At 39.9% G+C, this 13,262-nt stretch overlaps 1 protein-coding gene across 7 annotated transcripts in view; it reads left to right on the forward strand.

Annotated features, from left to right (window-relative positions):
• LOC129004903 (uncharacterized) overlaps positions 1 to 13,262 on the forward strand; it is a 187,405-nt gene that overhangs the window by 122,957 nt on the left and 51,186 nt on the right. The gene's annotated exons all lie outside the window — the stretch shown is intronic.

Below are 13,262 nucleotides of genomic sequence, written 5' to 3' on the forward strand. Positions count from 1 at the left end.
GTTCCCATGGTCCGATCGTGCTGGTTCGCGAACTCATTCAAGTTTATCCCGCTTTACACCTTTAAACCAAATTTCATCAAAATCGGACAAAAATTACTCAAGTTATCGCGTTCACGGACGTATATATATAAGTCTATATATATATAAAAATTTGAACGAATAGTGTTTTTGGCCTCTGGGGACATCAAAATGAAAAAGTAAATCGGTCCCGGGTCTAGGTCTTACCGTGCCACCTACGGTAATAGCTACTTCCCTATAGGGAAATTCGCTAAAAGATGGTAAGTGGTACACCACTTACCACTTACCATCTTTTTTGTATATTTACCGTCTTGTGAGTAACAGTATAAGCTTAAATATATGTTTTAAGTATTATAAGACCTTTCTTTTATTTACTTTCCGTAAATTTAATAACACGTACAATGCTGATCAAGAAGTTATTTAACATTTTTAAACAATACAAATCCTCCTCTTTTGTATATTACTGATTTTATAAGTGATTTACTAAACCTTCCGAAGTCGGTCATTCACTCTGGCATAGGACTCACCATCATTCACTGGCATGACATCGGTCATTTACTGGACTTATGACTTTGGTGTATAAAAACCGTTTTTTACATGCGCAATTGATCTTTTGTGGACAATCTATACTATTATATAAAAATCTAATGGTGTCTGTCTGTATGTGTGTTACTAATAGGTGCAAAAACTACTGAACCAACTTGGCTAAAAGTTTACAAAAATATAGTTACCATATCAAGGACCATTATAGGACTATTCAAATTTCGATACTGGCCGTAGGCTTTGCCCCTTTGGCTTTAAAAGTTCTGAGGCGAAGATTTTAAAAGTAAATATTGATTGGTCTCCATGACTGCGATGAGAACACTAACAATGTTTGTTTACATTTGCTTTGACATTTAAATGTAAACAAGAAGAACTGCTAAACTGCATATTTCACAATTTCAGACAGCTGATACAAAGAAATTAAATATAATATCTTCCATAACTATGATGTAGGTTTATTTTAATCTAACCTTTTATCATGGATTATTTATTCTAAAACTATGTCAATGATTATATAAAAAAATATTCTATAACCGTTGCTGTATCAACTCCCCGTATCAACTCCCCGTATCAACTCCGGCTCTGCTTTGGATTTTTTTAAAGCGTCTAAGCTATGAAAATAATGCTATTGATATGATTTCATGGAAACAGTATGAACAATAAAATGTATAGATGTTTTATATGAATTTGGAGGCTACTTTAAATAAATTCTAACCGCTTAACATGTGTTAGATTACTTAACATAACTTGCACATCACATTGTTTTTTATATGTATATTTAGGTAAATTAAGTTATTGTGTTTTGCTAAACCTCTTCTTAAGTTAAACTAAAGAATATAATCAATAACTAAATTGTAAGTCGTTGATTTTTTTTTTTTTATCTGTTGTATATGTGTAAATATAATTAATTATCAAATGGTAATACAAAATACTCTTATTTTATCTTAACATAGCTTTCAGTTCACATTTTCACATTTACTTTATTTGATAAATTTATTATTTGTGTTTTGCTACACCACTGATTAAATTAAACCAAGGAAAATATCATAAAACTAAGCAGTAGCATAGACTAACCAACACAAGTAGACTTCTCACCCCATTGTAAATTTTGAAGCACGTTTTTCGTGTCTAGTTCATGTACGTGACACAAAGGCGCTAGTGTCGATGAAACTTTGTTTCCGTTATTTTAGGGTTAATTTCTTGATTTGTGCTTTACTGTTTGGTTATATAACTAGGGGACAAGTTATTGTTTATGATTAGATCGTATTATTTGGTTAAATGAGGTTTTAAATGGCTGTAATAACGGGAAACAAATTGTAAACAAAACACGACCTCTACATAAACCGTACATGAACTAACAATAAAATTGTCTTCAGCTGTTCCATAAGGATGAGAAATCTACTAAGGGAGTATGTTTTATCTATGGCAGTAGCCTACACAGTGTTCTTTTGTTTCTAAAATCAATGAAATATCTGTTACTATGTTTACTATGGTAAGTGTGAAAATGTAAAGGCAATGGACGATGGAACTGATTAAAAGAACTGGTTTGTATATTATGTTGATATTTTTGTAGAGTAGAATCAGAGATGCAATGAAACATATACTGTATTTGCTATTACATTTTTTAGTCCTTGATGCTCTGATAATCATATTAGTTTTGTCTGCTGTCTTTAATGCTAAATTATTTTATTTTTTTTATTATTTGTTGTACCAATAGATATAGTTTCTTTAATATTTCAAGAGAATGTATTGATAAGGCACAGCAATATTTCTGAAGTTTATAACAGCTTACTTAGTTTTGCTAATGATTTATTGTGAGTGAAGAAACTGGAGATGGAAGGATTTGTGATTTAAGAAGAGTGAAATAAAAAAAATGTTCATTTAAATTGAATAATTAGTAGAAACTTCAAAATTGAAATTTAAAATGTCAATACAGTAATAAATAAAAAGATATGTAATTAAGGGAGATGAAATTGTGGTATCCACTACTTACCAGATTTAAAACTCATAACTTAAACGTTTCTATTAAGGCCAGAAAAGTTGAATTTTGTTTCTAAAAGCGTTGGCGGATGTGTAACTATTATAAGCAAAAGAAGTAAAGATTAAAATGTTTCTATGTTGTGTCCTCTTCCCGTTGCAAAGCACGGGTACAACAGCTAGTTTATGATACAGGGCAAACCCTTAAATAGCAACCAAGAAGTAGGTATAATAATATATAGAATTAATACTCTTTATTTAAGAGCACCGGCATTGTTAAGTTAACAAAGAATTTTACCCTTAACCGGTCATTCACTGGGCAAGTCACCCTACAGGTTTCTATTTCTGAGTAACCAGACATTTGTGGGAAAACACTAACAGTCACAAAATAAAAATACCCCTGCCGCAGCAAACCTGCAGACTAAGCGAATTTGTACTTGTCTAATTACATTTTTACTAAAATACTTCCATAAATAAGACGTATTTATTCCCAATTTAAACAACATTAGTTTTAACGGTACCGGGTTAGAATAGCACCGCAGCCTTCTCGGGCTTGTCGTAAGAGGCGACTAAAAGGGTGACCGGCGTTCTCACTGGGAGTCCCTGGGAGTGCCCCTGTTGTGTTGCAGGGGTTGATGTGTGCTCTGCACTGCCGATGGGTATTCTCAGTGGGTCGTGAGAAGCCAGCCACCTCGGTCCTTGGTCAGGGAGTGCGGCATGGATGTAAAGGTCGGGCTTTGCACGGGCGACCCCCGGCAAGTCAGGTATCCGGTGCTGGGCAAACGGAGGTCGGGCCCCGGGGAACAGGGGTAGGGGCTTTTGTCCCCAAGGGTATACCCGTTCCTGACTGACTCCGGGCCATTCCTTGCCGCACGATGCGCTGGAATAAACACGATGGCTTTTAATAACCCCATAATCACATTTTCGATCAAGAGCTCAAATGAGCAGGAAAAGAAGTTGGAAGTGGAGCGGAACCCTTTTGTTCGTAGCTCCAAGGTTCAGAGATCGCCACCAATAAAAAAACGTGAGGACATCTCCGCCACCTGCACCTTTCAAATGCACTAAGGAGTTCCCCCTTTTAGGATCTCCTTTGGCAAGTGGAGCTGGGAGCGGTGTGGAAAACGTTGAAGTTGCAGGCGTCGAGCTGGCGTTGCCAGCAAGTTCTGCTGTTGGAATGCCGGAGGAGCCTTTCACAGCAACGTCGAGGTCGGAAGGCTCTGAGATGGTGCTTCTGCGTCAGGAATATCTTGACGCAGAGAGTGACATTGAAACCCGGCTCCAAGACATGGAAGTTACGATAAAGGCTATGCTGGACACCTTCCGGACCCAGAGAGCCATAAACCAAGTGGTCAAAAACGGCATGGCCAAACTAGAGGATGACCTTGGGTTCGTTTTTGCCTGCCGGGTGGTGAGCAAGGCGGCCATGGAGAAGATTGCCGAGAACGTTGTGTCTCTGTCCGACGAAAGAGCGCTGCCTTCTAAGAAACGTAAGAGGCCTTCCACATCGGACAGTCCTCAAAAAAGAGAAGAAGGCGTCCAGACCAAAAGGACCACGGTAAAGGCCAAGGCGACTCAGACGGACCTATTGTCTGCTGTGCCCAGATCCTTTTCGGCCATAGCTGCAGCTTCTGTGAAGAACCAACAGCCACAGCTACCTACGACCCCCCCTCAGGGAAGTTCCCGAAAGGAATCAGTTGTGGAGACACCTGAGGCTGCTTGGGAAAAACGCCGTTCCCGAAAGGAGAAGAGGCAATTGAGGTGGGCGGAGGTCGCCTCTATAAAGAATGTGGCAGTGAAGGCACAGCCGACCGGCGTGGCCCAAACTGGGCCCGGCTCGGTCTCTGCTCCGAAAAAGTCCCGGCCAAAAAAGCCCAGGACGGAAGCTATCCTGGTCAAACCCTCAGGGGGGAGATCTTTCGCCGAGGTCTTGGGTGCAATTAAGGCCAAGGCTAAGCCAGAGCAGACCGATACGGTTGTACGGTCGATTAGACGAACCCGGGACGGGGACGTTCTCCTTGAACTGGGTAAATCGAAAGACAAAGCAGCCTTTACTGCCGAACTGAAGGCAGCTGTTGAAGGCCAGGGCACCGTCCGTGCTCTTGAGCCAAAGACATCTGTTATAAAATGTAATATTGGTATATAATTCAATATTATCCTCTTTGCAAAGATATGACTTGTATTTCAGATATATTAACAGATGTTTAATTATGATAATTTAAAGAAACATGAATGTAAACAGTGTGTGTTGAAAAAAGAAATAGTAAATTTGTTCCAACTAACTTGAGACTGATTTTATTTAACTTTATTGAGAATTGGTTCATATTTGAAGTTAGTTTACAACATCAGTCGAGGTTCGAGACATTGATTGTGTGTCAACGGAGGTTGATGTTGTTGAAGCCCTGAAGAAAGCTATCCCCGAGCTTGGCGGGCAAACGGCTTTTTTTAAGGTGTGGCTCACAAAACCAAATAGGAGTCAGCAGCGGATGGCGGTCGCCGAGATGGCAGACGCACATGCCAATAAGGTGCTGGCACTCCAGCATCTGAGAGTCAGCTGGGTCAACAGCAGGATCAGACGGAGAGTGGAAGTAAAGAGGTGTTTTAAATGCCTCTGTTTCGGCCATTCCTCCCGAAACTGCAAGGGACCCGACCGAAGCAAGAACTGCCTTCGGTGCAGGGAGGTCGGTCACATCCGTAAGGACTGCCAAGTTGAGTCCTGTTTCCTTCGCAAAGAAAATGGGCTCGCTGACAAACACTTGAAGCATATAGCTGGGTCTGGACAGTGTAGTGTATTTAAATCTGCACTACAACAAGCAAAAGCCCTCCCACGAAGATAAGAATCCTTCAGTGCAATCTTGAGCGATCCAGGACGGCTGACGCACTTCTATGTCAGCTTGCCCTAGAACACGATGTCAACGCGCTCTTAGTCAGCGAACAGTACCAGTACCGTGATAGGGACCCAGCTTTTTGGTTCCCTGATAGTCTTGGTACTGCTGCATTCTGGGCGCGTAATGCAGCTAAAGTACAAGTACGGGGTCACGCGAAGGGCCGAGGTTTTGTTTGGGTTCGGTGCCAGGATGTCACTTACTTTAGTGTCTACCTCACTCCCAACCAGGCCATCCGTGACTTTCGTGAGAAGATAGACCGCCTGGAAGAGAGCGTGCGCAATACCACAGGACACGTCGTCGTGGGTGGGGATTTTAATGCTAGGGCTGTCGAGTGGGGAATGACCCTCACAAATTCCTGGGGCAAGTACATTCTGGACTTTGCTGCCAGAGCCGGACTCGTTGTCGTCAACGAGGGCAACACGCCAACTTTCCGGCGCCCTGGGATGCGGGGAACGATCCCAGACATTACCCTTGCACCTGAGTCTCTTTTGCCAAGGATCAGAGCCTGGAGAGTCCTGGAGGATTAAACGGCCAGTGACCACCAGTACATAATTTTTGAAATGTTTCCAAAGATAATAATTTTAACTCCTGTATCTATACAGCAACTGAGCTAGCAAATAAAATTTATATTAATTCGGATATAAAATTTCAATTCAGACATATAACAGTATCAGACGTTAAAAAAACAATTAAAAAATTAAAAAAACAAAAAGTCAGTTGGATGGGATGAGATTCCTATTGAAATAGTTATGAATATAACAAATTTTATTGCACAACCGCTTTGTCTAATAATTAATCAATGCTTTGTGAAGGAATTTTTCCACATCAACTGAAAAATGCGGAACTAAAACCACTGTATGAAAAAGGTTCGCCGGGAAATCCTGAAAACTATCGTTCCGTATCCGTTTTACCATGTTTATCAAAGGTTTTTGAAAAACTTGCATACAACCAAATTTATTCATATTTTGAAAGCAATTTCTTATTCACAGAAAAACAATTTGGATTTAGATCTGGAAAAAACACAACAATGGCTGTCTCAGAGCTCATAAATCAAGTATCGGCTGGCCTGGATGGATCACAGAGTACTGCGGCGGTGTTCTGTGATCTATCCAAGGCGTTTGATTGTGTAAATTATGACGTTTTAATGAGCAAACTTCAACATTATTCATTTTCTGACATGGCTTTGTCTTGGATTGATTCTTATTTAACTAACAGGAAACAAAGAACATCAATTATAAAAAATGGCAAAAAGTTTATCTCGAATTGGCACGAAGTTAAATGTGGTGTCCCACAAGGCTCGAAATTAGGTCCTTTATTATTTTTAATTTTTGTGAATGATGTACCTCAAAATGTATCTTCTAGCCTCATATTATATGCTGATGACACTACAGCCATAGTTAAAGCAAAAGATATATACCCAATCTAAAATTAGAACTCAACATCTCACTTATAGATTTGTCCAGTTGGTTTACAGTAAATGGGCTGCAACTCAATAGTTCTAAAACACAGGTTATGTTATTTCAAACAATCCAAAATAGAGAGAATCAAAATTTTGAATTACGCTATCAAAGCGATACTTTACCTTTTGTTGAACATACAAAGTTCTTAGGTTTAATAACTGATAGAAATTTAACCTGGAAACCACATATAGACATGATAGTAAAGAGATTGAATACAGCCTGTTCTCAAATGTATGTTTTAAGGAATATAATTGATTTGAAAACTAAACTTACTGTATATTATGCAATGTTTTATTCCATCATGCAGTATGGAATTGAACTGTGGGGCTCAACTTCATATGCTGACACAGTTTTTAAAAAACAGAAGAAATGTTTAAGAATCTTATCTTTTGCACCAAAAAGAACATCATTTAAACCTATTTTCAAAAAATATGACATATTAACAATGCCTTCTTTATATATATTTAAAATGATGGTTTCCTTTAAAAGTAACTACCAATCATACGACAACAATCAATTTATCCATCAATATCCGACTAGTTTAAAAAATAATTTTAAATTTCCAAGACATCGCCTCTGTCTGTATGAAAGATCTCCATTCTATATGAGTCTCAGACTTTACAACAGTCTACCTGCCAAATTCAGAGAAATTACCAATATTTCAAAATTCAAAAACGAGTTTAAGATGTATCTTTTACAAAAACAGTTTGAGTCTATTTCTGAATATTTGAATAACAGTTAAACATTTTTTTTATTACAGTAGGCCTACATTTATTTAGTTTATAGGAATGTTTTGTAAATCTAGTTTTAATAATGGACAATGTCACCTCTTTCATCAGCATTGCTGAAAACTTGAAATGTATTGTGACAATAAAGGAATATTTCATTTCTGGACTGCCGAGATTGCGGAATTGGGTCGGTTAGCATTGAGAGCCAGAAGACTTGCTACCAGGGCCAGAGAACCTGTAGACAGACGTCGTAAGTCGGATGCTTACAGAGTGGCTAGGAGGTCTCTTCGTCGAGCCATCAACCGGAGTAAACGCAGTTGCTGGGAGACATTAAGGGAAGACGTCGATTCCAATCCGTGGGGCCTGGGGTACAAAATTGTAACCAAGAAACTTGGCACCCGCTCTCCACCTTCCATCATGGATGGGGCCACTATGGAGAAGATAGTCGAGTCCCTTTTCCCGGCTCACACGTTGCGCCCACTGAGGGATTTCGGAAGGGTGGATGACGTACCACTTTTCAGATTTGGAGAGATGGAGGTGGCCGTCCTATCCTTGAAGAACAATAAGGCTCCTGGACCCAATGGGGTACCCGGCGAAGTCCTCAAGAAGGTTTTGACTATTAACCCCTTGATCCTTTTGCATGTACAACGCCTGCCTAGTCGAAGGAGTTTTCCCCTCGTGCTGGAAAACTGCTAGGCTTGTGCTTGTTGGGAAAGGGAAGGGAGACCCAGACCTGCCATCCTCTTACAGACCTCTGTGTATGTTGGATACGGCTGGCAAAGTCCTCGAGAAGTTGATCCGTTCCCGACTGAATTCAGCCGTGGTCGCTGCGGGGGACCTGTCCCCTCGCCAGTATGGATTCAGGATGGGGCGATCTACGGTTGACGCTGTTGAGGAGGTGAAGCAAGCCGTGATGAGAGCTGAAGATTTTAACCACTACTCTTGTAGGGTTGTGCTACTCGTAACTCTCGATGTGCGAAACGCATTTAATTCCGCGAGGTGGTGCGATATGCTGGATGCTCTGGAGAACACCTTCCACATTCTGGCATACCTCATGCGTATCATAGAGGATTATCTCCGGTTCCGCCTCCTCATGTATGAAACTACAGAGGGCCCACGGACGATGAGTGTCACTTCCGGTGCTGCCCAAGGTTCCATACTCGGCCCAGACCTCTGGAATGTCATGTATGACAGCCTCCTGAGGTCTGAAATGCCTGAGGAAACTGCTTTGGTTGGGTACGCAGACGACGTTGCAGTTTTGATAGCTGCACGTAGCGTTGAGCTGGCTCAGCTAAAAGCTGAACCGAGTTATGCGTACCATAAACGCATGGATGACAGACCACGGTCTCTCGCTTGCTTTGAGCAAAACTGAGATCGTGATATTAACAAAAAAACGGATTGACACCATTGTGCCGTTGAGGGTAGGGGCCGTCAAAGTTCAAACCGTTCGTTCTGCCAAGTACCTTGGGGTTATGGTGGACAGCAAGCTTAGCGGGCGGGATCAGATTTTCCGTACGGCGGACAAGGCCGTTAGGGTGGTCTCCTCGCTTAGCCGGTTGATGGCCAATATCGGAGGTCCTCGGTCCAGCCGTAGAAGGCTGTTAATGTCTTCTGTCCAGTCCGTACTCTTGTACAATGCTGAGGTGCGGGCAGACGCTCTCAATAAGGAGGTATATAGGATGCGGCTTGCCCGAGTGCAGCGTCAGGCAGCAATAAGAGTTGCATCCGCCTACCGAACAGTGTCCGAACCCGCTGTCCTGGTGGTTGCTGGAGTCATCCGTGTCAAACTTTTGGCGGCGGAGAGAAAGGCAATTTATCAGCGCTGTGGGGAGGACCAGGCACGAACAGAGGAACGCACCCGCACCTACCAGCTGTGGCAGGAGACTCGGGGACGCTGGTCCAGGCGACTGATAAAGCAAGTCCAACCTTGGGTTAATCGGCGGTGCGGAGAGGTGGACTTCTACCTCACCCAATTTCTGACGGGTCACGGCTTTTTCCGATCGTACCTGCTCAGGATGGGCAAAGCCGTGTCACCCGATTGCATATACTGCCCAGGCATTCCCGACGACGTGGAACATACCTTTTTCCACTGCCAGCGTTGGGAAAGAGTCTCAACAGTTAGTAGGACTGCTGTCAGTGGACACGGTCATACCGATGATGACGGAGGGTGAGGACAGTTGGACCTGTGTGTCACATTACATCCAGGGTATTCTCCGCGCCAAGAAGCTCGACCTTGACCGGGATGCGGTGTAGGTCATAAAGTATCTAAATGCCAAAAACAGTGAGAGCCCTGAGGGCTTAGGTCACATGTTGGCCTGACTTGAAGTAATGTGACAAACAATTCCAGGTCTGTGTCCAACAGAGTAGAGGGGTTTTTTTAGTGAGTAGTCTGTGATATTTTCAGGAGTCTCACACTACAGGCTGGCTACCTGTGTGCGTAAAAGCATTTTCCCTCCTCTCCCTTACAAAAAAAAGAGGTTTTAACAAGTGCTTAGGATTGCTATAACTGTTAGAAACAGTTTATTTTAAATTAAATAAGGGAAAATAAAATATAGTTACCTATATTGTGTTTATTTAAAAATTGATTACTAAACTTTATAAAAAACAAAGATATGAACACCAAAATGATGTAGCCATGACAACCAATGATGAAAACAAACAAGCAGAAAAACAAACACAGGACAAATTAAATTGTTCTCAAAACGGCCTTCTTTATTGGTTGTCATGAAGCCCAGAATCTGCTGAATATATTAATATGCATTGTTACCGGAATCGTTCGATAGTACGGGATTATGTCAAAGTCAAAGTCCTTTATTGAACAAAACAGAAAGAATGCAATTGATTGACCCTTGTGGCAAAAACAAAGTCGCCGTAATTACGGCAATTGACACTTTTGAGGGATATATTTTTTTATTAAAATGTTGATAGCTGGTATAAAGTAAGTAAATTTACCGAATTTGATCCAAACATATCCTTAGGCAAGTAAACTACAACAGTTTACTTACTCTCCACAAGATTAACAAAAGGATTTTAAGTTATAGTTTTGTAATTTTGTCCATTAGATGTACAATAACTCTTCAATGTACAAAACTATTGATTTTTTGAGCTATAAAAAATTGTTTGCCATACTCCATAAAACAGTGTTCCAATGGTCATTCACAAACACATTTGAATGAACATAGGACACGGTTGTACTGTACTGTATCATTAAAATTGGATAGTTTACTCGAGTTATTGTGTAAACGGTCATATACATATGACTTTGAACGGATGGTATTTTTGGCATCTAGGAACATCAAAACGAAAAAGAAACGAGGTCCCGGGTGTAGATATTATCATGAGGCCTACGGTAATAGATTATTCCCTAAATGGTAAACTCACTAAAACCCAAAAACACTTATAATAATTCCATCATCTAACATAATTTACCTCCAAAGTAAAATATATTCAAACCCCTTAAGAGAAAACATTTTGTTCATAGATTAATTTTATTGTTTTCTTTGCTGCACATAGCTTTAGAATTATCATTATGAAAAAGTCTGATGGGATTTGAGTAATATGTATCAACATTGCTTTTAATTAAAATACTCATGTAGTTTGCTTTTTAATTAGTTAAAAGTTCTTGCACCTTGCCTAAATTCTAGAAGGATTGTAACTGGAGCTCTGATTTTTCCGGGGACTCAAGCAACTTATTGTGAAACCTGTAACATTTTGATTTACTAACTAGATGACGGGAAATGTCCACAATAATCCTTGCTGAAATCATATAAAATGCACATTTCATAACTAAATCCCCTCATAACATTTCTTAACTTGAAGAAAAGAAGATATATTGGTGGAAAGGCCTGTTTACTCAATCAAGGAATTCTTTAATCTATATCTATAAAAGAGGAACTATGTATGTACTAGCTTGTACCCGCGGCTTCGCCTGCGATGGTATAACCAATATGAAGCAGAAAAAGAAATAAACAGAGTATTATAGTATAAGCCAATAGAGGTGGCTTATATGGATGCTTGGCAGTGACCACAGTAAGACAATATCATTATTTATTGCCTAAAGCATAGTTTGAAAATATATCACAATTGAAAAATGTATAGTAGTTTGAAAGAAAGCAAACACACAACCTTATGAAAATAAAAACTTAAACATAATTGTAAACCATTATAAATACTATGACAATTCTCATTGTATCACATCTTTTTGTTATTGTTTAGTTCAAAACACCTGTCATCAATATTTTATTTTTGTTGCTAGGTCTGCAGATTTGCTGTGGGGAGGGGGTTTATTTTTTATTATGTTACCATTCCAGATGTACACCCAAAACTGCTTTCTTATGACTGTTCTGTGTTGTCAGTACATCTACGTGCTGCACTCTGTAGGTAAACCTTATAACTTTTTAATGCTATTGTAAATCATAGAACGAACTTTTTTAGTCGAAACAGCTGACTAAATTCTTTAATTCCCTTGAAATATGAATACTCATAAGGTTAACATGGGGAATTACAGAGCCACTGGGGCGGAGCCCGAAAGGATTTTTGAGATAAGAATATGCCTATATGTTAATCGGGAATGTAAGCTATCATCATGCCAAATTTCAGCCCAATCCGTCCAGTGGTTTATGCGTGATTGAACTTCAAACACAAACAAACAAACAAACACACAAACTTTCACAAGTAAGATGTATGTATGTATGAATGTATGTATGTATATATGTATGTATCTTATGAACTCCGAAACCGCTCAACAAATTGTAATGAAACTTTCAGGAATTATTAAGCATTATTCAAGGATGGTTTGTGTGAAGTTTGGTGCAGATCCGTCAAAAGGGCTACGCCCCAGAGGGTTTTAAGGGGTCCAATGTCAGACTTTTGGGACTACAATGTTTACAAATAAATATAATTTAAAAGCAGATGTTTACTTTCACCAACTGTTGGTTTGAATAATCACAACATTCTGTATTAGCATAGACAAAAAGAAATAAATATAGACTGAGAGCTGTGCTGCGGTTAGCGTATATTCCGGCGCCGACCGCTAGGGGTAATGTGTAGTTACGGCGCACACCGCTGCATCATCAAGCGCTAGCGACCGTTTCCATAACAACTTGGTAGTTGGGAGTAGTGTTGCCAACTTTGGAGAAATTCCCCAGAATTGGTGTTTACTGACTTTTTTAGTATTAATCAATAAAATAATTTAAAATGCCATATTTTATTGTATTTTTTTAAACGTATATTTTTTATACTTTTGTAGTTTCATTACAATGATTCAAAGTTTTTCTTTGTTAATCCATAATTTTAGGAAGTGGTTTATTGGAAGGTTTTGTTTTATATTTGCAAGGTCAAAAACTAATTAACCAGGGTGTCTAGTATGCGGGGAAAACGGGAAAGTCAGGTATTAGTATTGAATTTCAAAATGGTCTTGAAAAGTTGGGATTTAGTCTTAATTTTTATATCAAAGTCGGGAAATTTCATGATTTTATCTCGATTGCACTAGACAACGATCACGTTTCCGTGACGGCGCAAAACGATGATGATGTCTACACGACCGCGGGAGATGTCCTTAAACCGCGACCGTGCTATTTATGCTATAATATACGTCGTTTTCGAGACCGCGGGAAAAATGATCACGTCTTTTCTGCGATCGCACAAGACGA

The sequence above is a fragment of the Macrosteles quadrilineatus genome, unplaced genomic scaffold, assembly GCF_028750875.1.
Source record: "Macrosteles quadrilineatus isolate MER2022 unplaced genomic scaffold, UCM_ALF_1.0 Scaffold_1__1_contigs__length_201487025, whole genome shotgun sequence".
NCBI lineage: Eukaryota > Metazoa > Arthropoda > Insecta > Hemiptera > Cicadellidae > Macrosteles > Macrosteles quadrilineatus.